Source organism: Myxocyprinus asiaticus, chromosome 31 (assembly GCF_019703515.2).
Source record: "Myxocyprinus asiaticus isolate MX2 ecotype Aquarium Trade chromosome 31, UBuf_Myxa_2, whole genome shotgun sequence".
NCBI classification, from domain to species: domain Eukaryota; kingdom Metazoa; phylum Chordata; class Actinopteri; order Cypriniformes; family Catostomidae; genus Myxocyprinus; species Myxocyprinus asiaticus.
Window position 1 is genome coordinate 34,458,068 of NC_059374.1, and position 25,894 is coordinate 34,483,961.

Here is a 25,894-nt window from a genome sequence, read left to right on the forward strand (position 1 = left end):
CAAGAGGCTATTCTTCCTTCATTAATAGCAATATCCAAAACTCATACTGTAATTAAAAGATGTTGATTTATAAGAAACATATGACATCATTGTAATCTCTATTGTGGCAAGATGTTTTGGAAATTTTTGGTTTTTGAAATTTGGTTTTTGACATGCCAAAAAAAAAAAAAAAAAAAAAAGGGTCTGAATAAACTTTATGAGATGGAAATGAACACAAACAGGGAATATTTATGGTAACTGTTCATGGAGTTTTCATATGGATTTATTATTTTTAATAATATTTGAATTAGCTTGAAGCAGCTTTGCACAACCCGTATTTTACAATGAAGCAATTACAATTTACAACTGAATCAAGCAGTGACCCAACATAGTATTAAAATATTATATTATATACAAAGGTAAACAAACATGTGCATACAATTAAAATGTAGTAAAATTACCATGGACTGCATACAATAATAATAATAATAATAATAATAATATATATATATATATAGTTCCATTTTCCATTAATGCAACACAATTTGAGAACATTAAGTCACTTTTTTTCCCCATTGCATTCTGTCCATTTAAATGTGTAAAATGGTTTACTTCTACTTTATGGGTTTACCCGATTCAATTAGGCTCTTCTACACAAAGTGTTTGTGCTGAGTTAAGAAAAGTAATTTCAAACACGTGGAACCACTGTCCACGATTGAATCAAGTTCAGCAAAAGGACTATTTTTTTGAGTGAGGCCCAAACAATATTCCTCACTCAAAAAATAGCTCTTTGGTTGAACTTGATTCAATCGTGGACAGTGGTTCCACATGTTTATAATGAGATTTCTTAACTTAAAATTACTATGTAATCTCAACAGAAACACATTGTGTAGAAAGAACCTAATTGAATTGGGTAAAACCAACAAAATCAGACATGTCAGTGTAACTCACATAAACCTCTTTTATTTCTTTATGTACTAACTAGTCAAAGTGAATGTTAGCATACTAGATACATGCTGGTAGGAAGCACTACAGAGTGTAGTTTTAACTATGCTATGGTTAGCAAAACAATTGCTCAACAAAGCGAAAAATTAATCCCATGTTTGACATCTACCTGTCTTCATCGTAAACTCAAGCTCCACTCTTCACAATAATGGTAACCACCAAAAATCAACTGCCCAGTTTGATTTAGCTACATTAACACCACAAAAAGTATTCTTGTAGTCCCAACTCAAATGTATTAAGTAAACTTCCATTTTGCAAATTGAAATGGATAGAATGCGGTGAAATCAAGTTGTTGCTTTAGGTCATTTTAATTAAGTAAATTGAACAAGCAGCAACAATACTTCTTTTTTTTTTTTTTTTTTTGTGTTAGAATGGGCCGAATATTAAAACTGACAATTTTGTACTAAATGCATGTAAAACATGTAAGGTAATTTACCAGTCAAACACATGGAACAAACATTTATTACAGTTTTTACTCTGAAGAACAAATACACACCTCAAGGAAAAATATGTACTGGCTATACACCATGTGGAGTATGCAGGGGTCAAGAACTATACCATGAGAGTTTTTCCTCATAACACCTACAGTTATAGATGCCCATTTTCACACCTAAAAACTGACATTTGAGTTACAGTTCATTATATCCATTTGCATGCAAAATATTCAATGCATGCAAAAAGTGTCATTCCGGTGGTCCCTTGTGTCACAGCTCTGCTGATGGCATGATTAAGAAACATCTAACATGTCACTTTTGCAGGATCAGGTAGTCACATAAACAGAGGGGTGTCCATTATGGCAATTGATGGAAACATAAACTGACATTTTAAGTCATTCACAGTGCAGTGTATAATCCCGTGAGCTTTCAGAAATGCTGGACAGGTATAGATGTTCATTTGACAGGTTAACATTAAAAGGTTACAACCATAGGGATCCATTTGATGTAAGGTCAAAAGGTGAGCTGGCAAGCTGGCGGGTTCAAAAGGTGAAGAGTGTGTGTTTGTTAGAGTTAAGAACGGACAAATTACCAGGGCAGCATATGGCACAATATAACATACTTTCTTTGAATAAATGAAGAAAATTGTTGCTTCAGCCAATCATCTTTTCAATGGTGCAAACTGTCCAACTCTTATAAATTGGGGTCAAAGGTTCGAAATGTTAAAACATTTGCCAGTTAGTTTGTTTTTCTCTGTGATCCCACAGAGACCTCTCACTTGGAGAAATGATGTTGATCAAATATGACTGCATGAGTTTTAAGTGAGACCAGGGCTAGTTGTCACACTTGCAATGTCTCAGTACACTAAAATGTTTTGAGTCCAATTACACAAACACTTGTTTTTTCTTGCATGTTGGTTTCAAACACCATTCAAAGCCCTCTTAAATTAGAATAACCACAATTACAATATCATTATATACAATATTTGCTTTAATTGTTGGGTAAACAATTGAACACAATAAAACCACACTGGCGTACATTCCGGCAAGGGTCAACTGTATTATGGCACTATTGGGGCATGTTGTCAACGTGTGCAAGGTATATATTTTTTTTCTGGGCTATAGGAAATCACAGGAATTAATGACTACAGACCTGTCGCCCTGATTTCTGTGGTCATGAAATCATTTGAGAGACTGGTGTTGGCCCACATGAAGAACTTCACTGGACCCTTTCTAGATCCCCTTCAATTTGCTTATCGAGCAAACAGGTCTGTGGATGATGCAGTCAACATGGGACTGCATTATATCCTGCAACATCTGGACAGACCAGTGACATATGCAAGGATCCTTTTTGTGGACTTCAGTTCGGCTTTCAACACCATCATCCCAGCTATTCTCTGGAATAAATTACACCAACTCTCTGTTCCCATGTCTATCTGTCAGTGGATTACCAGCTTTCTGACGGACAGGCAGCAGCTTGTGAGACAGGGGAAACTCACTTCCAGCACCTGTACAATCAGCACTGGTGCCCCCCAGGGGTGTGTGCTCTCCCCACTACTCTTCTCCCTCCAATGACTGCATCGCCAAGGACACCTCTGTCAAGCTCCTGAAGTTTGCAGAAGACACCACTGTCATCAGCCTCATCCAAGATGATGATGAGTCTGCATACAGAAGGGAGGTTGAACAGCTGGCTCTCTGGTGCAGTCAAAACAACCTTGAGCTGAACACACTCAAAACGGTGGAGATGATTGTGGACTTTAGGAGGAACACCCCAACACTTACCCCCCTCACCAATCTAAACAGCACTGTGGCAGCAGTGGAGTCATTCAGGTTCCTGGGCACTACCATCTCACAGGACCTGAAGTGAGAGACACACACTGACTCCATTGTGAAAAAGGCCCAGCAGAGGTTGTACTTCCTTCGCCAGCTGAGGAAGTTCAACCTGCCACAGGCACTGCTGATACAGTTATACTCATCAGTCACTGAGTCTGTCCTCTGCACTTCAATAACTGTCTGGTTTGGTTCAGCTATGAAATCAGACATCAGAAGACTACAAAGGACAATTTGGACTGCTGAGAGGATTATTGGTTGCCCCCTGCCCCCCCCCCTTCAAGAACTATACACTTCCAGAGTGAGGAAAAAGGCTGGAAAAATCACTCTGGACCCCACTCACCCTGCCCATTACCTTTTTGAACTGTTGACTTCTGGCCGACGCTTCAGAGCTCTGAGCACCAGAACCGTCAGGCACAGGAACAGTTTGTTCCCTCAGGCTATCCATCTCATGAACAGTTAAATTGCCCCATTGAGCAATAACGTGCAATACACAGTTTAGTCTTTTTTGTATTTATCCAAAACATCCAACCTCTTCTGCCATTTCATTCCTCTGAGAAAAAAAAAAAAAAAAAAAAAAAATTTGCACTGTACATAACAGATTTGTATTTGCACTGTACATAACATATAACAGATTTGTATTAGATTGCACTACATATGTGTATGTATGTATGTATGTGTGTGTCTGTGTGTGTATGTACATATGTGTATAACTATTTTTTTATTTTTTATTATTATCTATGTCTTGCTGCTGTTTTTGTATTGTTTTTGTATTGTTGTACACTGGAAGCTCCTGTCACCAAGACAAATTACTTGTATGTGTAAGCATACTTGGCAATAAATCTGATTCTGATTCTGATAAATTTTAAGGTATGGCTTTTACATAAATTGACTTTTAAAAGCAAATCTACCCTGATAAATATTTGCTGGAGCAAAATATGTGACAACAAGCCCCAGTTTCATGTCAATTTCAGTTCAGAAGTAGATTTTGGTCAATCAAAGTGAAATCTCAATCTAAAGCTCTAATGACATTGAATGTCCCTTTTAAACCACTAAAGATGTTAAATGTTATGTCTCTATTCAAAAAGCAACTACATCAGGAAAGCTAATTCATTGTCTAAATTCACTGCACAAACCCACCTATTATGAACTGTGGACTAAATGAGTTGAGTACAGAAAAAAGGTACAATCAGCAACTTAAGACTTCAGTTACTGGGACGTTTAATAGTGTCTCACATCATTACTTGCTGCTTTCGCAAGTAAAGGAAAGGTGCAGTCACACTTTTACTTTAGTTCTGGCAGCAATGCATTACAACACATGAACATTATCCCCCAAAACTTTGGCTTAAAACAACTTTTAGACAAATTGCAGATATGCATTTTAGCCCATAGTGAGGGTGCATTAGCATATGGGCCTGATTCTGGTAGGCAATTTTAATCTGGAAGACACAGCAAAAACAAATGTGATGTTGAAAATGTTTTTTATATAAATTCAAGACAGACAGTTAGGGGAGGGATGTAAATAAACTTTATATGTGTCTAAATTTATATAAAGCACATAGAAAACATGTAATACCATTTTTTCATAAGGCATGTTTCGCCATTTTTCTGAGGTTCCCATCTATGTTGGACACTTATTGGCTGCTTTTCTTTATTATTCGGTCCAAGTCATCTATTTAAAATTTTTTTATAAAATTTTAGTTTTGTAATGAAATAAATGAATATGTTTATGTAATTATATTTTTGTCGAAAAAACTGCCTTCAGATCAAAAGGTTTTTAAGATCATGAGAAACATTTTTATACATAAAAAGTATATAAGTATTGTTTTGTTTCTAAAAAATAATCAGTCGTTTGCGTTCAGAAGAACTTTATTTGTCGACTGGAGTCGTGTGGATTATTTTGATGCACCCTAAATATGCATTTTGGACCGTCAAAAAATGGAGTACATTCACTTGCATTGTTTAGAGGAGGAGGACTGAAATGAAATCCTAAAAGTCTTAAATTCTGTTTTGATTAAGAAAGAAACTCAGATACACCTTGGATGGCCTGTGGGTGAGAAAATTATAAGCAAATTTTCATTTTTGGGTGAACTATTCCTTTAATGTGGACTAGTGAACCATAAATAAACCATTTGTAGTGTACAAATTTGTACACTGTGGCACTATCAAAACTTGCTCTTTTTTGAGCATCCCAACCAACCAAACATAGCAACATAAGCTCAACCACTGGAATGAGTTTGAGGCACGGTCATCTGTTTGTTTGAAAAATGGAAGATTGGGGGAGTGTTTAGGAAACCTGTTTGAAAACAAGCAGCCTGTTCTCATTAAATTTACGTGACAATGGCAACATTCACACGTTTGGCTGCAGTTTCTCAGTGAAATGTCCAGCAGGGGGTGCCAAAATTGAGTGAAATGATGTAATCAGACTAGGTTTTTAAGGTGAATATTTGATGGATGTTTTAATGAGTAAAACATACCTCCCTATCCTAAAACTTTAACTTAAAACTAACCATTAGTGCTCAAAAAAATGTAATTAGAGGTGAACAAAACAGACATCCTTACCCTAAATCAACACCTAAACCTAACCGATAGTGTTTTAAAAGCAAATTTGACATTAAAGCACATTTACTGAAGCAACCACATGATTTTGTGTCGCTTCTATGGCACTTTTGCTTCACTTTCACTTTGAGCATCCTTGGCTGGGCTCGAGGCTCTGTCTCCAAGTCCAAAGTCCAACACTCGATCGGAGGTGGGTCTGTAATACAAGCGTTAAAATGTATTGTTTTTCAAATGCTGCGTTAGAGTAAAAGTGTTTCGATATCATAACAGCAGGGTGTAAGTAACAGGGTGAAAAATACGTTTTTATAAAGTCATAAACTGCCCGTGATTTGTGTGAAAATGAATAAAAAGCACAACTGTTGTAGCACCTCTAGTGTTTATTTCACCAGGAAACTGCAGCAAAATTTAGAAATCGGCACGTAAAACTCAGTTTGCAAAAATGTTGCTATACTAACATTCATTCTATGGGATTAGGTTGTTTTTCGTTGTTGCAATTTTGTTTAGTGCTGCTATAGAGCGCAACAGTACTTGCCCACTTTTCAGCCATCTTGGTTCCGTAAGTATTTTTTCCCATTAAGTTTTTCTATAGGAATTTCATAAAATTCTTCATAAAAGAGTTCTAAGCCATGAACCAAACCAACCAGCTACGAGGTGAATCACAAAATTACAAAATTTGATTTAAAGCAAAAAATCACTTGAAATTTGGACGAAAAGACAAAGGTACAAGAGCGTGTACTTAAACTTATGCCATTCACAGTGCATTATTGAAGTAAGTGGTTGCTGCATAGCTCTTTTGGTGTGCTTTGTTTGCAGCAATTCTCTGGAACTTTCTCTGCAGGTTCATGAGTAGTGTAGTTATTCACCACAAATTCTGCAAATTAAATGTAATCTAAACCCCTTTTTTTATGTATGAAGAAAAAAAGATAAAAAAACAAAAACAAAGTTGAAATAACACAGACTGATGGCTTCAGCAGGAGCATTTGCCATCGATAAACAACCCTGGAACTCATCGTATGTCTCTTCAGTTGCCCTATATGGAAAATTTTAAATAGGTTTTTTACTACCGGAACCAGACTGTTGTGCTCTATTGGTGCAAAAATTACATACTTCACCTCAAAGGTCTGGACAACTCCAACTTACAGTACACACACAATATGTAATTATGCAATGTAAAATTGCAAACAAATAAAGGCACATTGCATGCCAGTGACTCCATGAGGTTGTTTCACACTAAACAAGAATTCTGTTTCCAAACAGGCAGAGAACTAATGGGCCAGAATGTAAAGTGTAAGCACCATTAAAAATCTTGTTTATTAACTCTGGACCTGCCACATTTAATTGGGTGCTGAATTCACTATTTGAGGTTAATTATAATTCCACATCAAAGGAAATGATAAATATCAACCTCTTCTCTTTGAATTCACCCATGTGCTTTGTTCATGAAAGTATTCAGACACAGTAATGGCAATAAGAAAGTAAATGGTACTGAAGACCTCTAAAAGTAAACCTTTTGAGCTTTTAGGTTTAATTATAAGGAAGAGTCAACATGGCATTTTTTGAACATGTGGGGTGAAATCAAGAGTGTTCATATATAATGCAAATTTATTGGAACCATGCCCTTTTTACAGACTCTCTGGGGCAATATAGAGAGAAAAAGATTAGGTGTCATTAGATTTTCAGACTTTATGACTCTCTAAAGAATAAAATGATGCTTAATTGTTAAATGACGCAATAATCTCAGCTGTAAAATGTAAGGTGGAATAAATAGTGAAAAAAAGAACAACAAAAAAGGTAAATATAATTTGTTCTCTCCAAATAATGAGAATGTTAACAGCAGTTTGGGGTGTACATGTGCAAACAACCTAACAAATACAACACATCACTACCTAAAAATGGATTAGCATAATCGCTTTTGCTGACGATAAGTTGAAACACCTGAATATTGACTGTAGTGTCTCAAAAGCATTTCTTACGTTTACTGACACTAATTAAGCATCAACAAAGCCATAGGTTGCCATGGAGATCCCTGCCACAATAACAGTTTTGTTGGTGTCTACCTTTAGCCAGAGTTTTAATCTACAGGTACAAGTGCACCTACAAATTAATTGTGTTGTCATGAGTTTTGGATTCCAGGCATCAGTGGAATGAAGTACATGCAAATGAACACTGCACTTCAGAAAAGATGCTTTCAGAGAAGAGAAACTTTAATTAAAAGCAAACAAAGCTTCCAATCTTGCAAATGAGGTGGTCATTGTGGGCTGAAAAAATATTTTCTGCTTTCATGCAAGATACTGGCATGGTTTTTATACAAGCTATCAGGAGAATCTAAGAGTGACCCAACAAAGCTAATCTATGAGGAATGTTAGCAAACTGCTCCTAGAGGAAAAACTATTTCCACATTTAAAAATTCAGAAAAGGCTGACACAAAGAATATAGTCGTTAAATCAAACAACATAGCCTTAAAGGGATAGTTCACCAAAAAGAGATATTAGGCAGAAAGTTAGCCACAGTCACCATTCACTGCCATTATATGGAAAAAGATGCAATGAAAGTGAATGGTGCCTGAGAAAGAAAGTCAAACATGTTTCAAAACATGAAGGTGAGATAATGATGGCATAACTTTTATTCTTTGGTGAACTGTCTCTTTTATTATCATTTTTTTTTAAAGTAATGATATAACACTTACCTTGCATGGGCTCTGCATCAATGGCTTGCCATCTATTTGCATAAGGAGGCGTTTACAGGTTCTGTCAAAGGAACATTGCTATATAATACTTCATCGAACCAAGTAAACATTATCCAAATTCACTACATTTGAAATAAGAATACAGAACAATTCCATATTTTTTGCAAGCTATTGTGTTGATTGGGATTAATTTCAAAGTGCTATTATATGGTGACACATGCACATAGGTTCTTGCAACACACACACCTGATAGAGATGGAGGAACACTGGGCCAGACATCTGCCGGCACTCTTCAGTTCCGTGTAAATCTGCCATTTCCATTGCCCCCTCTAACCCCACCACCTCCAGCAGCTGATCAGTGGGGTCTAAGACAAAGACAGGGAGAGAAACAGTGAGAGAAACTAATGAAATGTTGTGTTTTGGATGCTGATCCCAAACATGGAACACCCCATAAGGCTTTTTAACTAGCTTAATCAAACTTGACTATTTGGTCGACAAGCTTCCACCAGCTAGGTTTTGATAGTGAATAACATTTCTATGCTGGTCCACCAGCTAGACCAGCAGCAAACCAGCAATAACCAACATAAAACAACCTAGACCAGCATGTATGTATTTATGGAAAGACACATTTTCAATGTTTAGTCAGCTGAACGTACAACACCCAACAACGAAACACTGTGAAACTGAATGGACTGTACTTCTGTTCCTCACGGTTTAATTTTCATTTGCATGAAATTAAAGGTGATTTGTGGATTTTTTCAGATGTTAAAAAAGCCATTTGTTGGTTCAATCCCCTCCAAAGTGTAAAACTCTATCAAAACATTGCTCGGTTTATTAGAGTATACCAAATACATTGGCTAAGCTTGAGACAGGGCTATCTGTTTGTTCCACCAATGGAAGATCAGGAGAGTCTTTCAAGGAAATCTGTGAGAAAAGTGTCATTATTTTTGCAATTCTGCTTGGTGACGCAAGTGGCGCAGAAATTACCCCCTCAAAACTCTTTAAACGCTAATGCCTAAATTTAATTATAAATATTATCATTCACATATGTAAGATAACGCAGCCTGCACCAATCCATACAGGAAGTCCTCTCCTTTTCAACACACCAAACCTATATCAATATCACTGTCAAAAAGTGTTAGCCTGTTATATCATCCGCCTTCTAGCAAACTCTCAAGGCTGACCCATGGGGGAATGTCTGGGGGAAAATATTATGAGGAGAAACACCAAACGAGAAGATGAGGAGCAGACAGTGGAGGTGTGTTTGGGCGGAAGGGGGAGCGTGTGAGAAGGAGAGAAAAAAAAGCAGACAAGCTTGATTTGGAATCTTCACAGTCTGCCTTCCGCTCTAAAAAAGCATAAATTGTCACCGTTGGAGAAAAGGAGGGGAGAAAAAAACACCAACAACCCACAAACAAAACACCTATTAATTAGAATGCAACACTGATGCAAAGCAATCTTGTGTTCCTCCATATTTATTAATTTCTTTTTTGTTTTGAAGTTATGAGCATTGATTTTTCCTCGGTCGGAGGTCCAGTGTCGCGCTGGGACCATCTGTTCAGTAACAGCTCCTATGAGTCTTCCTCTCCTCCTCCTCCTCCTCAAACACACACACACAAACACACACACACACAGTGTCATTCAGTCCACAAAGCAACGGTCAACTACAAGCACAAATTGTTGACTGCAAGCATTACTGAGTGCAAGGTCCATACAGTTATTTGTTCCTCTGTAATCTTTCCTTTATTTAATTAAAATGTTGGCCTTTTCACCACTTATATTTTTAGGGTTTGCAAAGAGATGGAGGAAATGTTGCAAGCCAGATTCAAACCTTTGCCACCCACATAAGCACCACGGCTTAATATTACAGAGCATATGCACTAACTACTAGACCACGTCTCTAAAATCTTTCCTTTTTTGAAAATGGCTCCATTTTCCAAATATTTACCAATTTTTACATTTCAGTTCAACTGTTCCGTAGGCGAGTGGGCTTATCACTAAAAACAAATATACAGTTGATGGGCCATTTCTCACATATTATACTTTGAAATAATCTCTCTTATAAACAGATATGATGTGTTTTCTGTGCTGTACATACATATACATTCACTTGGCACTTTATTAGGAACATTATGGCCCTAATAAAGTGCCCGATGTGGTCTTCCGCTGTTGTAGCCCACCCGCCTCAAGGTTCAATATGTTGTGCATTCTGAAATGCAATTCCCCTCACAACAATTGTACAGAGTGGTTACCTGAGTTACTACATCCTTTCTGTCAGCTCTAACCAGTCTGGCCGTTCTCTGTTGACCTCTTTCCTCAACAAGGAGTTCCTGTCTGCAGAACTGCTGCTCACTGGATGTTTTTTGTTTCTGATTAAACTCTAGGGACTGTTGTGCGTGAAAATCCCAGGAGATCAGCAGTTACAGAAATACTCAAACCAGCCCATCTGGCACCAACAATCACACCATGGTCGAAATTACTGAGATAAAAATCCTGATGGTTAATGTGAACATTAACTGAAGCTCCTGACTTGTATCTGCATGATTTTATGCATTGCACTGCTGCCAAACGATTGGCTGATTAGATCACATGAATAAGTAGGTGTAGGATTATCCACGAACGAAGCCATCAAATGAACACAACACCAAATTCCACAGATCAGAGAGAGCCCCCACCAAGCCATTAGAGAGTCATAAAATGAATCCATGGTGTCTAAATTGCTGAAGGAGACAGTCTCTACCATTCCTGCTTAATCTCAAACTAGGTTTGTAATGACAGAGCTAACCCATATGGACAACCCTTCTTTGTTCCACAAACTTAAACCCTCTGTAAGACCAAATGGCCAAGTAAGACCATGTGACCTTAAATGCATAAATCCACGGCCATATCAGGAAACGGAGACTCGTGAAGGAATCCATGAACATTGTACTTTCACTGAGTCAACCCTGTAAAATGTACAGAATGAATTTAGATCCACAATGTACACTATACCTAGCCTTGCTAGATAATTCTGAAAATGACTTTGACCTGTGATTACTTTTATAACTGACAAATTAATGATTATAGCCGATGTACTTTTTAAAATGTGTAGTGATTTGTAATCACTTCTAACTAACAAATCGATGATTATAATCTTTAAATCTTGTACTATTCAAGGCTTCACCTGTTAAAATACCCCGGCAATCAGGTTTCTCATAACGTGTAATGTATTATCCATGTTGTAAAACCAATGAATTAACCAGTATGATTGGTAATCAGGGATTTTCATGTTTTGTTACTTACACATGTAATATATATGAAAGTATGTCACATTTAGTATGTAAATGCTTGCTTGTTTACATAGAGAATGTTGATGACAACGAATGTCATGTCTCTTGCAACGCTTTCAAGATATAAAAGTTCATGATTAAACATTCACTATTTTTGAGCGAGAGTTTTGCACACAAAAGATCGTAAATTAACTCTGAAAAGGACAGACCAGTCGACCATGTGACTCTGAAAAGTCATTTCTGATTGGCTCAGGACACCTTTTGAGGTGCGGCCAATTTCAGTTCAAATGTTTCCTAAACAGGAAGAACGTGCTTCTTCTCTCTTGTCTTCTGTTCTCTTGGAATCCTCTCTTGGAACCGTCGCTTGGTCTCCTCTCTTGCTTCTTCCTAATCCTCCATGCCATGTAGAGTCCAAGGAAAACTCGGAACACAAAAGTCCCGAGGAAGCCTCTCACTCTCTGCTCTACGGTTCAGACATCCAACGGGAGTCACGAGTCCTTCTTGCAGAAGGCCTCGCTTCATCCAGCCAATAACTATCCGATCATAACAGAAGTTCAAAACATCGACGGAACGAACTTTCTACAAAGAGACAAAGAACCAAGCAACACAAAGTACGCAACACAAGGAAACGCAAGTAAATCTCCAGACTTTTGCTCAAGTGCTGGTGTATTAGTTAAATACTTTGGGCAATCCGACTGCAAATCGATGTAGACTCAAAGAAGGATAAATGGTTCTTAAGGCACTGTCACCAGACTCCATAAATATCATTTTCTCTGTATTGATCATTTATTTCTGTCACTACTCACCAACCTGTTTCATGTTTTATGTGTTCGATTAGTTTATGTTTAGAATAGCAATAAAGTTTGTCTGTATTCAAGGATAATTTGACTATGGTATATTTTGATAAATAATCTCATCCCTGTTTTTAAAAGATTTCGCTTTAAAGCTATACCTAAATATGTGTAATATTATTTTCAATAAGCCATGAAAATAATATTACTCCAATAAGAGAATTAATCATAATCCCCTTATTAAAGCTAATTCCTTACAATAGAAATTGTGAGTGGATACAACGAGACGTTGTATTACGATTTTAAAGGTGGAGAATTTTATTCAGACAAATAATCTAGTTATGTGTCATTTATCTAATTTATAATGGTTGTCGAACGCGATTAATTCCATTATAAATTTCCTTACATAATAATTTAGAATAAGAACAGTTTAATTTAATTCATAGCTCACACATACTGTTTTCCTTACATATAATGTTGGGGGTACGCGGGCACTTTAATCCATCCTGTGTACATTTATACTACCAAATTTCCTACATATATTGGTGGTCGAATGCGGCCAAGATTTGTAAATGAATGAATGAATTATTTACATATAAATTCACTACATAGGTGTACAGGTGTTCCTAATAAAGTGCTCAGTGAGTGTATGTTACAAAGCAAGTACATAAAATGTTCATAATGCAAGAATTATTTATCTAAATATATCTAAAGGCAAAACAAATACAGTATAAAAAACAGTGTTACTGTTGTCTGGCAACCACAGTCAACAGGGTAACACAAATGCCTTCGAATATAGTAGCAACACTGTTGTCAAGGAGACCTGTGAAAGAGGCCTTGCTGGGCTCCGAAAAAGTGTGAAAATTAGTGTATGTGTGTGTGTGTGTATTGTTCATGTGTCTGTGTACACAGCAGAGAGATTATCTCGATCTTGTGACCTCTCAAGACTACATGGTATGGATCTGGGCTCCAAGGGTTTAGTCTTGGTCTAGATTTGGGCCTCGAGGGGTTTTGTCTTGGTCTGGATCTGGGCCTCAAGGGGTTTAGTCTTGGTCTTCATCTAATCCTTGAGGGGTTTAGTCTTGGTCTGGATCTGGACCCCAAGGGGTTTAGTCTTGGTCTAGATCTTGGCCTCGAGGGGTTTAGTCTTGGTCAAGATCTGTGCATTTAGAGGTTTATTCTTGGTCTAGATCTGAATCACAAGGGTTTTAGTCATGGTTTAGATCTGTGTCTTAAGGGGTTTAGTCTTGGTTTAGATCTAGACCACAAAGGGTTTTGTCTTGGTCTAAAATTGGGCCTCAAGGGGTTTAGTCTTTGTCTGGATCTGGGCCTCAAGGGGTTTAGTCTTGGCCTGGATCTGGAACCCAAGGGGTTTAGTCTTGGTGTGGCTCTGGGCCTCGAGGGCTTTAGTCTTGGTCTGGATCTGGGCCTCGATGGGTTTAGTCTTGGTCTGGATCTGGGCCTCGAGGGGTTTAGTCTTGGTCTGGATCTGGGCCTAGTCTTGGTCTGGATCTGGGCCTCGAGGGCTTTAGTCGTGGTCTGGATCTGGGCCTCGATGGGTTTAGTCTTGGTCTGGATCTGGGCCTCGATGGGTTTAGTCTTGGTCTGGATCTGGGCCTCGAGGAGTTTAGTCTTGGTCTTGGCCTTCAGTGTGATTCATGCCATTAAGAAAACACAGTTTCACAGTGAATAAGACACCCTATGCCTTTGGGCATCATACATTATGTCGCAGCTAACTAGTAATACCAATTGACATTTTAAAAACATGTCCACGCACGAAAGCCAAAACTTGAAACGACACTTAATGCTCAAGCAAGCCTAATTTTAACTGCTCCCGAGTTTAGTCTCCCAAACAGACATTCAAAAATCATAATTTTTCATATGAATCTACCAAGGAGGTCTATAATGCCTGGAAAAATCTATCTAATAATATTTGCAATTTAAATTTTGCTTGCAATAAATTTCGTCTCATCAGGGTACACGGTTATGCTGCATTCCATTCAAGTTGGATGTGGGATATTCCTACTTGATATCTCCGGCCATAAATGCATTCTATCCCCCGATATTCGGAACTGCAATGCTCCCGTTAGTTTAGCAGGGGTTTGACTCTCATTAGAGATGTCTCCTAGCAACCCAACTGATAAACAATGCTGCAGCGCTAGCATTTGTGCTTCAGGTGTACGATTATCAAAAGAGATTATATTGTTTTATACTGCTGTTTCTGCAGGCGTTTGTTAAACAAGCTTCAATATCATGTAATGTGGAAACGAACTCATTTATCGATATTACTTAATAAAGTGAATGTTTATCACTTACTTTGTATATCTCCCTGAGTATCGACATGTTTGTGTGACATCATGCCCCTGCATCTCGACGAAATCAGAGTTGAGAATTTCTGCACGAGTCTACAAGTTGTAATTCTGACTTCAAGATGCATTCCATTGCACTTTTCCTAGTATGAGGTTTTAAAATCTGACTTTCCGAGTTGAATGGGACGCAGCACTACTTTTCAAAACTTGATCCGACACTGAATGCTCAAGCAGCCTAATTTACACTTAGAAAACTCCTGATGTTGCTATAACAATGCAAAAAGCACTTACCAGTTTGCTAGAAGTGAAAATCAGTCCTCCTTTCCTGTTTAATAAATTAAGCAATCACACAGTCATGCAGAACATCTCATGTTTTTAAAACCATAAGGATCTCTTTCTCAACTGCAGTAACAGCAGTGATGACAGCCGACTCGTCAGACAGCTTGATCTTACGCTCTTTGCTTTCAAATTACGTATATCACTTAAAGCATGATTGCATCACTCAAGACCAGCTAGAAGGCCTTGACCAGGACATATCCTAAAGATCACACCCACCAAGAACAAATAAGTCAATCTGACTGGCTGATGAATCTGACAATCTGACTTTAGTTGCCCATTCATTTGCACTGTTGAGGGATTCTGAAGAAATTCTGAAGGCCTGACAGGGTGGAGCTCAGACTCACGCGCTTCTTCGGGCATGCTATTTGTGAAACAGCTGTCACACTTGGCTTGTAAGCAACAAGGAATAAATTCTGACTGGATAAACTTTGTAGATTAATTAAGAGTGGAAAGCGATTAAAAATACATTGGCAAAAATGTGATTGAGAATGAAAGGATGAAAAATATTTATTTATTTGACATGTTAGGCCAGCAGAGAAGGCTTTGCTGGCCCTGAGAATTCGCCACTGGTCTTGGTCTAGATCTGGAACCCAAGGGGTTTAGTCTTGGTCTAGAACTGTGCCTCAAGGTGTTTAGTCTTAGTCTGAATCTGGACCCCAAGGAGTTTAGTCTTGGTCTAGATCTGGGCCTCACAAATTTAGTCTTGGTCTAGATCTGGGCCTTTAAGAGGTTTAGTCTTGGTCTAGAACTGGGCCTCAAGGGGTTTAGTCTTGGTCTGGGGATCTAGGCCTTAATGGGTTAAGTTTTGGTCTCGAATGAAGCCTCCAGGCTTTAGTCTAGAAGGGTATAGTCTGTGTCTTAGTTGGTCTGGTATTGGTATGCATCTTGAAGGGTCATGTCTTGACCCCAAATTTTAAACTTAAAGGTTAAGTAATGTAACCAGTTTTTGCACATCTAGCAATACAAAACAAAATTGCAAATAATAATGTCTTCAAAGAGTTTTTCTAAAAACCACCCCACCCCACCTGTTGCCATTGGCTGGACAAACAAGTAGCCCTGCCCAAAACACAAGCTATTGGTTGAGCCAATGTTGCTGTATTGGGCTGGTCAGAATGCTCAAACAAACAAAGCAATATTCTGAAAGCACCAAACAGACACATTGTTTACACTTTTTGGGGAAATCAATCAACACATGGCTTACTTAAAGCAAACTAATTAGGTGCAATGGGAGAAAGTATTTTACAATCTGGAAAAATACACAAATCACCTTTAAAGCCCTCACTTTTCAACCTAAACCCTCTTTCTTTGCACATGCACACACATACCCAAGCTGTGTGCACCTGATAATGGTGTTTTCTTGTCACCTGTTGTTTTTTTTTCTGTATGATCGAACAGCCCAGCTTAACTCCTGACGCACACGGAGTGACAGACGTAGGGAGGGCTGATGTGTGTGGGGGGGTGGGGGGGCTTTCACAAAGTGTGTCAGGGGACATCAGTACCCCTAGTGCAGCCCACATGCTGAATAATTCAGCCCGCCTCAATTCCCTTCCACATGAGGAGGCCTGTCTCCTAGCGTCACCAGCGGGGCCACTCAACTGCTCCCAAAAGGTCAGACTCTACCCCATCTGAGAGCCAGGCCTCAGGGGCTAATGCACTCCCTGTTTACCATCCCGCTAATGCTCCCTTGTCTAATCTGACAAGCCCAGGACTCTCACCTTCAGAGCTCCTTCAGCTGAAGGGATATCTAGGAAGGCTTTCAAAACCACCAGCAAAGCACCCAGGCTAAGTGCCTTCTCTGGTCCAAACCTGGGCTTTCAGTTGCCTTTTCATGCCAATCAATTAATCTTTTCTTCCAGAGTAAATGGAATAGAAAGGAGCGTAAAGGGTTGATGCTGAGCTCTGCTTTGATTTTTTTTTAAAGCGATTTTATTTCCGAAGCGCCCCGCTCCCACTTTGGCCCATTTGAGAGACGCAGCAGAGAAGCCAAAGATGCAGCAGGATATTAGAGCGAACATGCATGATACAAATGGATGCATTTATCAGCAGTTGACTCGTATTGACTGAAATTAAAGAGTGCAAGGGGCTGAGTGAACTGCAAAGATGGCCACAGACTAACGATACAAGTCCTGAAATAATGGATTGGTTATTAGGGTTTAACTGAGGAGGACAGATTAAGGCGTTTAATGAATGAGATACTATGGCCTGTAATGTACAGATATTGATATACTGTACTGTAAAAAAGATGACATGAATGAGTATATACTCATACTATAGGCCAGTGGTTCTCAACTGGTTTTGCTTCAGACCACAGATTTTATATTGGGCATCAAGTGGCGACCCAACACAGTACCAAAATTGTTTATTGTAATAGATTAAACAACAATATAACAAATTAAAAACTGAAATTGATTAATATTATCATGAACTGTATTGGCCCAACAATATGCAGAATTAATAACACAACAGGCTGAATGGGAAAACTGGTTTACATGCACGATCTTACAGTGATTATGCTTTATAAGCTGACATGCAAGATAAAAGTTAAGGTAAAAAGGGTTTTCCTTTATCTTGTTAAGGTCATAAATGGTTTTAGAAAATAACGATTGGCACACATACATTTTTTGCCATTACCCTGATTTCGTATTGAATGCAAACACCTCAACAGGCATTCTTACCGGTTTGTCCAATGTGTGCAAGTGCGTATATTTTTACGTCAAAAGCAGAGAATAATCTGATGATTTCAAGTCTCATGTAAACGCTGCGTGGTCTGATTTTTTAAATAAGCAGATTTTTGTTAATTATCAGCATATGAATTTGCATGTTAACATACTGTCTTCATAGTTTGTCTTCAAACTTCACACTTAGTGACTTTCAGAGTTTGTTTCTAAATGTCTCTTGAATTGTGATAGTTTCATGTTGTTGGCTGTCAATAGTTCACTACACAAAACACAATGTGGTTGGCACAACCCGTATTTAATGTATTCTGGGTTGTTTATTCTATAACCTTGCATAGTTTTGTTCATGGCTTTCAAGAAAATTATGCAACCTATCCATTTTGGAATCTGCCTATTTGAACTCGCTTCTACATAGTGACAGATATATACAGTATATATATATATATATATATATATATATATATATAAAAATATTTATTTTGTGACATTTGTGACATCTTTCACAAATATACACCAATTGTCAAAAACATTATGACCACTCTCGGGTAAAGCGAATAACGTTGATCATCTCCTAACAAGGTCACATGTCAAAGTCTGGGTAGATTGGATGTTAAGCGAACAATCAGTTCTAGTAGTCAACGTGTTGAATGCAGGATAAATGGGCAGGAGAAAAGACTAAATGACATTGACATGGGCCAAATTTTTATGGCCAGACGACTGGGTCAGAGCATCTCTGAAACAGCAAGGGTTGTGGGGTGCTCCCAGTCAGCAGTGGTGAGTACCTACCGATAGTGGTCCGAGGAGGGACAAACCACACACAGGCGACAGGGTGTTGGGCGCCCATGGCTCATCGATGCACAAGGGCAACAAAAGCTATCCCATCTGGTCAGAACCGACAGAAGGACTACTGTGGCACAAGTCAGAGAAAATGTTTATGATAGTTACGGGAGGAATGTGTCACAACACAGTGCATTGCACCCTGCTGTGTATGGGGCTGCGTATTCGCCGACCGGTCAGAGTGCCCATGATGACCCCTGTCCAACGTCAAATGCACCTGAAATGGGCATGCAAGCATTGGAACTGGACCTTGGAGCAGTGGAAGAAGGTCACCTTGTCCGATGAGTCCCGTTCTTTTTTTTCATCACGTGGACGGCCGTGTACGTGTGCACCGTATACCTGGGGAAGTGATGGCACCAGGGTGCATTGTGGGAAGAGGACAAGCCAGTGGAGGGAGTGTGATGCTCTGGGCAATGTTCTGCTGGGAAACCCTGGGTCCGGCCATTGATGTGGATGTCAATTTGACACGTGCCACCTACTTAAACATAGTTGCAGACCAGGTACACCCTTACGTGGCAATTGTATTCCCTGATGGCAGTGGCCTCTTTCGGCGGATAATGTGCTCTGCCACACTGCACACATTGTTCGGCAATGGTTTGAGGATCATGAGGAAGAGTTCAAGGTGTTGCCCTGGCCTCCAAGTTCCCCAGATCTCAATCTGATTGAGCATCTGTGGGATGTGCTTGACCAAAAAGTCAGATCAACGGCAGCTCCACCTTGCAACTTACAGGGCTTGAAGAATCTGCTGCTAATGTCTTGGTGCCAAATATCACAGGACACCTTCAGGGGTCTTGTAGAGTCCAAGCCTCTGTGGGCTGGTGCTGTTTTGGCGGCACACGGAGGACCAACAGCATATTAGGCAGGTGGTCATAATGTTTTGGCTCATCAGTGTATATAGGAAGCCTATTTATTTTGCTTTCCCGTGACCACAGTATATGCGATTAAATAGTTTGTTGCATTTTATTATTTTCATTCAGTATTGTTTTTTCCCTGCTGTGCGTGACCCTGTCAGAACAGACCTGTGACCCATTTTTGGGTTACAACTCACCAGTTGAGAAAAACTGCAATAGGTTACATATCATTTGAACCCTTATTGATTGGAAAAATCTGCAAAACCCGGAAACACTGATCTTAAAAAGGACAACTAAACTCTGCTACCTCCGCAAACAATAAAGTCTGTGTGTAACTGACAATCTCTTTCAAATGGGTGATTTCTCATAAGGGAACCTCAAGAACTCTGATTTTAAGAGTCTAACAAGCTCACATGTTTCACCCTTCATTCTGCTCTTTGTGATCCAAAACATTCCCATGATAACACCCCAAAGAGATTCTGTAAAACAACGATCAATGCACTCACAGCAGGCATGATACATGAATTTTCCCCAACGTGGTGACAACCATCATACACATTTTTAGATTAGTGAACAGGTTTCTGCCTTGATAATTCTTCAGAGAGAGACCATCTATGTGTTTATCTCAACAACAAGGGTCTTTGCTAGTTCTTTGTGGGAAAAGCAGCCAACAAGTGACTAGAATACATGGGTACTTCGTCAATATTGTCTAAAAGCATCCCAGGTGGAAACCTCATGAAGTTGGATGAGAAAAATGCCAGAGTGTGCAGTACTACAATCTAAGAAAAGCGTGGCTACAAAGCATGGAAAAATTTATGAGAGATTTGATTTGTTAACATTGTCTGGTCGCTACATAATTACCATATTTCCACTTAGGATTTTCATCCTTTTTCGATAGTTTTAATGAATTGTTGTTGAATGATAATATTAATTTTGTTTTGTAGAGTACAATGTTATGGTATGTGAAAATGGACTTATTATGGAAGTCATTTCAGTCTTGTAAAAACTACCCCCAAGCACAGCTAGTGGACTAGCTAGTAGACTTATGTGACTGTAAGTCTGCTGTTTTAGAAAATACAGCCCTGCAGTTATTGAAATCCCAATCAGCCTGTTTTACTGTGGTGCATTTGAGTCTGCTCCGATCAGACAGGTCTGTCCACCGACGCTCGCACAAGCCATTACAGAGCGACTGACAATCCCAAACACTGACATTAAACTCTGGTCCTTCATCGCAAACAAAAGCCTCTTGCCATGATTCAATGTGTCACTGGTGAAATATTCATCATGAAAGTAAAGTTTCCCCAAAGTTGCCTTTGATTAATCAGGTATGAGGACAAGGAGTTTGCTCTAACACATTTCAAACCATTTCAGAGGACAGTGAAAGGTTTTGTAAAAAGGTTGCAGTAAGGTGATCTTTAAAGGAATGGTTTACACACGCACAGAGTGCTGTACATATACTCTGCCTATGCACACACACACACACTGTGCATGCATCAAGTGCAAGGAAGTGTAATTGAGCTTCAAATCATGATTGCACCTAGGCAGATGGCAAGATTAATAGTAAAAAAAAAAAAAAAAAAGGAGCTACATTTTGGTCTGTTTCTCACCCATCATATTGCTTCAGAAGACATGGATTAAAGGTGCTGTAAGCAATATTTTCATGGAAAGGTATGCAAAAAATTTTCATACTCCATGAAAGATATGAAATTTGTGCCCTGAGAAATCTCACCGGTCTCTGTGACAACTCTAGACTCTATAAACAGCAAACAAAAATGTGTCCGCAGACAATGACGCTTTCTGCCTGTCAGGCATTTTGTGTAGTTGCAGCGAATTATTGAGGCATACTGCATTTTTCATAACAATTGTCAGTTTAGGGCACTATTCCACTACTGTTGTTTTTAACAACCATTTCTGCACAATGTCGGTCTCAATAAAGCTAATTTTGGTATCTTTGGAATTCGGGATTTTGGAAAGAGGGGGCATGGCTAATCCAACGGCTCAGTCTTATGGAAGTAGAACGGCTGAAATTGCTTACAGCACCTTTAAACCACTCGAGTCGTATAAATTTCCTTTATGCTGCCTTTGTCCTCTTTGGAGCTTGGAAGTGTTGGACCTCACTGACTTGCAATGTATAGATGTATTCATATTATTTCACCATCAAAATATCTTTGTTGTACTCTGCAGAAGAAAGTCATACCAGTTTAAGACGGCATAAGGGTAAGTAAATGTAGAGAGATTTATCATTTTAACTAGTTCTTAATTAACTTCTGAATAAAAACTGTATATGCAAATAGATTCAATACACAATGGGCCGAAATGCTGCCACATTTGCATGCTGTATTTCAATGCCAAGTCAGTGCTATTTGCAATTGCTATTGATCATGGCCGCTGTAATTTATCAAATGATGAAGAGGAGCATTATAGCCATTTATGTATATATCCAGATGAGTAGATGAGCACAGTATCAACATTTTAAAGAGCTGGTTTAGGTGTCTGGATCACAGTGTTTACAGTCTCAGTAAAGTACGCCAGATCACAGTAATCTGTTGCATCCTCCACAATCTAACACTTAGAACCGGCCTGCAAGATGGGGAATTGCATGTGCAAATTGCATTCAGCACTCATTTTTGGGCAAGTTTGTACTATTACCTGATTTGCATCTTGCATGAATTCTTTTAGTTAATCAGCTGCTAAAACATCCCAAGCCAAGCATGAAAATAAACAACGCTATCAGCTAGTTTAACTCATAATTAGTGAATTCCCCCATTAATCAAATATCAGCACTAAATGGTTGAACATGAAATTATATACAGAGTATGTTTGAGTTACCTTGAACAGCAAACATGAGTTCTTTGGGGTCAACAATTGTGACTGTTTCTTACTCTCCCCCCATAGGTTGGAGCCTCTGTGCATGCTGGGAAAGTTCAGAATAGCGATGCCTTCCAATAATATGTTTTTGAGGCTCAGGTTTATGCCATCACACTTCACAAACATGGGTTCATAAGTATTATGTACATAAGTATACATTTTGATATTTTTTTAAATGGATAATATTAAATATCTGAGTAAATTTATCAATGGTAACATTTTACAATAAGGTTATATTTGTTAACATTAATAAATGCATTCGGTATCATTAAAAATTAATGATATATTTTATACAGCATTTATAAATTTCGTTAATGTTAATTTATAAAGATACATGTTAGTTTATAATGCATTAAAAATGTTAATACATACAACTTAATAATGTATAAGTGTACTGTATGTTGTAATGAATGTTAAACAAGATGAATAACTGCTGAAAATGTGTTGGTCATTGTAAGTTAATGTTAACTAATGTTGCTAACTAATTTTAACAAATACAACCTTATTGTAAAGTGTTACAGAATCAATGAGAAATTAATGAATAAATGAGTGAATAAATTGGCTGATTTTTGAGAGGTTTTGGGTATTTTAACTTATCAGGCTCAATCAATCAATCAATCAATCAATCAAATATGTGTGTGTATAGTGTATATATATCGTATACATTTATTTGCATTAGATTAAATAATATATACTACTATATCTGTTGCAAAACCTAGCAGATTGAAGTTATTGAAGTTTTATAAGGTCCTTATAAAAATCATCAGTTAACAATTGGTAGCGAAGAGATTCGAATATCTAAAAGAGATAATCAGAGCAATTCAGGATCTTTTGGAAAATATAATGTTTTGTATTGAAGACAGTATGCTACAGATTTGTTTCCAGAGGTTCTGCGGGGGGGTGGGGGTGTAAGTGTTAGAAAAGTGAGACAGCATGTGGAGTCTCACTTATTCTCATTACCTCCACCTCAACATAATCATGCAGCTTCTTGCAGGTGGCTGAGAAGGTCTCTGAGGTTCCAAACTCAAAGTACCAAAGTTTATTCTTCAACCTACAAACAAGGAACACGTGAAGAAAATGACACTTTTTCATGGATCAGGCAATCATTAAGGCAGGTGGTGATGTGGAATAGTGGTTAAAGATCTGGTTCTTGTGTGTGACTAATTGTGGTATGTTGCAATGTTTCGAACTGAACATAAGCATGAACGGAGTATTAAAACAGAAGCTACGGCAGAAGGGAACATTTTCACTGAAAAAACGACTCAAAGTTCTGTCTGTTCTGGTTTTAATCTTCGCTCATGCTATAAAAATGATAGACATCCAGGACAACTTAAAAAGTGAGACTGAAACACATGGCACAGACCCCTACTATCACCGAATCCCTGGGACCTGTAGAGGGTAATCTAACTGCCCCTTCAATTAAAAGTGAGCTGTGGAGCCGGACCCCTGTCCCCCACCCCACACAAAGTACCTCTGGGACCAAGATCATGATCAGTGACCTCACCAGAATAACACACCATCTGTTTTCATTACCAGTGCACTCACACACCTGAACCTTATGCAACACCAAAAACCAAGGGTTTATAGATTTAGAAAATTATACAATCCCAGTCATAAAAATGGAATCTGATTAAAAAATAAAAAATAAAATAAAAAAATGAATGAAAGACAATTTAACTGGTGTGAAAACAAAATACAAATAAAAATGAAATAAAATAAAACAAAATCCCCCATCATATGTCTAAATCTATGTCTAAATCCCAAATGTGTATGACTTTATTCTGCAGAACACAAACATAGATTTTTAGAAAAATATCTCAGCTCCGTTGGTCCTTTCAATGCAAGTGAATGGTGGTCATAAATCTGAAGGTCCAAAAAGCAAATAAAAGCAGCACAAAAGTAATCCATACAACTCCAGTGGTTAAATCCATATCATCAGAAGCGATATGATAGGTGTGGGTGAGAAACAAATCAATATTTAAGTCCTTTTTTTACTATCAATCAACACTTTCACTTTCAGATGTGAAAGTAAAACTAAACAGGCGCCACATGTTACTTTCAGATGTAAAAGTGAAAGTGGAGATTTATAGTAAAAAGGACTTAAATATTTATCTGTTTCTCACCCACACCTAATGTATCACTTTTGAAGATATGGATTTAACCACTGGAGTCTTATGGATTACTTTTATGCTGCCTTTATCTTTTTGGATCTTCAGATTTCTGGCCACCATTCACTTGCATTAAAAGGACCAACAGAGCTAAAATAATCTTTAAAAAAATCTTGTTTAGCAGAAAGAAAGAAAGTCATATACATCTGGAATGGCATGAAAGTGAGTAAATGATGAGAAAATTGTAATTTTTGGGTGAACTATTCTTTTAATTACACTTTCCATCCTGTTAGTTTTTCATAATTTCTCTTTAAAGGTAAAAAACAGTTCCTTAATGACATCATACTTTAAGAAATGACCATGTCAGCAAACAACAGCACACACATCAGTAAATATTAGCCAAGTATTTAAATGAATCAGTAAGGGATTCATACGTTTAATATGTTTATGAACTGTGTAATGTTTTGTGGTATTACCAGTAGTTTGGTTTTCTCACTTTAAAACCTTCCATCCTGTCTGTTACAATTACTAAAATCTGTATACCAAAATTTCAAAAGATTGCAATAAAAGATATAGAACTTAAATGTGACACCCTCATGTAGCCAATTAATATTTTCCATCATGTGAGGTTCGATCCTGTTAATAAAAGAAATTAATTTTCTTGCCATTGTGTAAATAATCAAGTTTTAATTAATTAATTAAGTGATTATTGGCATCATAGTTTGAAAAACAAACATTTGCTTCACAGTAATATTGCATATAAGAAATAAAGAAAAGCTGTTTTGAAGCATTATCTTTCAAACATCAATATATGCCTCTTTAATTAAAAGCAAGGTGACAGGTATTTTTCACCTAATTTCACACAGAATGGATTAAATTTATATTAATGGCAGCAGCACCTCTTAAGTGTGCAGAACATGAATCTGACCAAAATCCTACTGTAGCATCAGTCGCAAATCCACAACAGGTTATCAATCAGGGCTCTTCGATGGGAAAAAATCCTTTTAAAACACGCTGATGTGCAGAAACTGCGCAATAAAAAATGGCCCCCTCTTTGTTAGATCCCAGCCCCAAACAACCTGGATCTATTAGTATAAGCAGGACAACAATCGCTGAATTATTGATTTCCTCATTAGACTTTTTGTCAGGACCATTTAGCGATGTAAAAAATGAGCTTTCACTAGCTACTTGCAGGAGAACCATGCTGCCTTTGATTTATAATGTGTAACATGGTCAATAGAGGGGGGAGACGCGGAAGAGACTGGATGTGAAAAAACACAGCACACACACTGAGAGCGGAATCTATATGTAATAACACACACCTCAAAATATGAATTACATGTACAAACACACTA

General features: G+C 38.0%; 1 pseudogene; it reads right to left on the bottom strand.

Moving 5' to 3' along the window:
* Positions 1 to 4,572: 4,572 nt before the first annotated feature.
* The window catches only part of LOC127422168 (diacylglycerol kinase beta-like), a 78,137-nt pseudogene continuing 56,815 nt past the window's right edge, over positions 4,573 to 25,894 (bottom strand).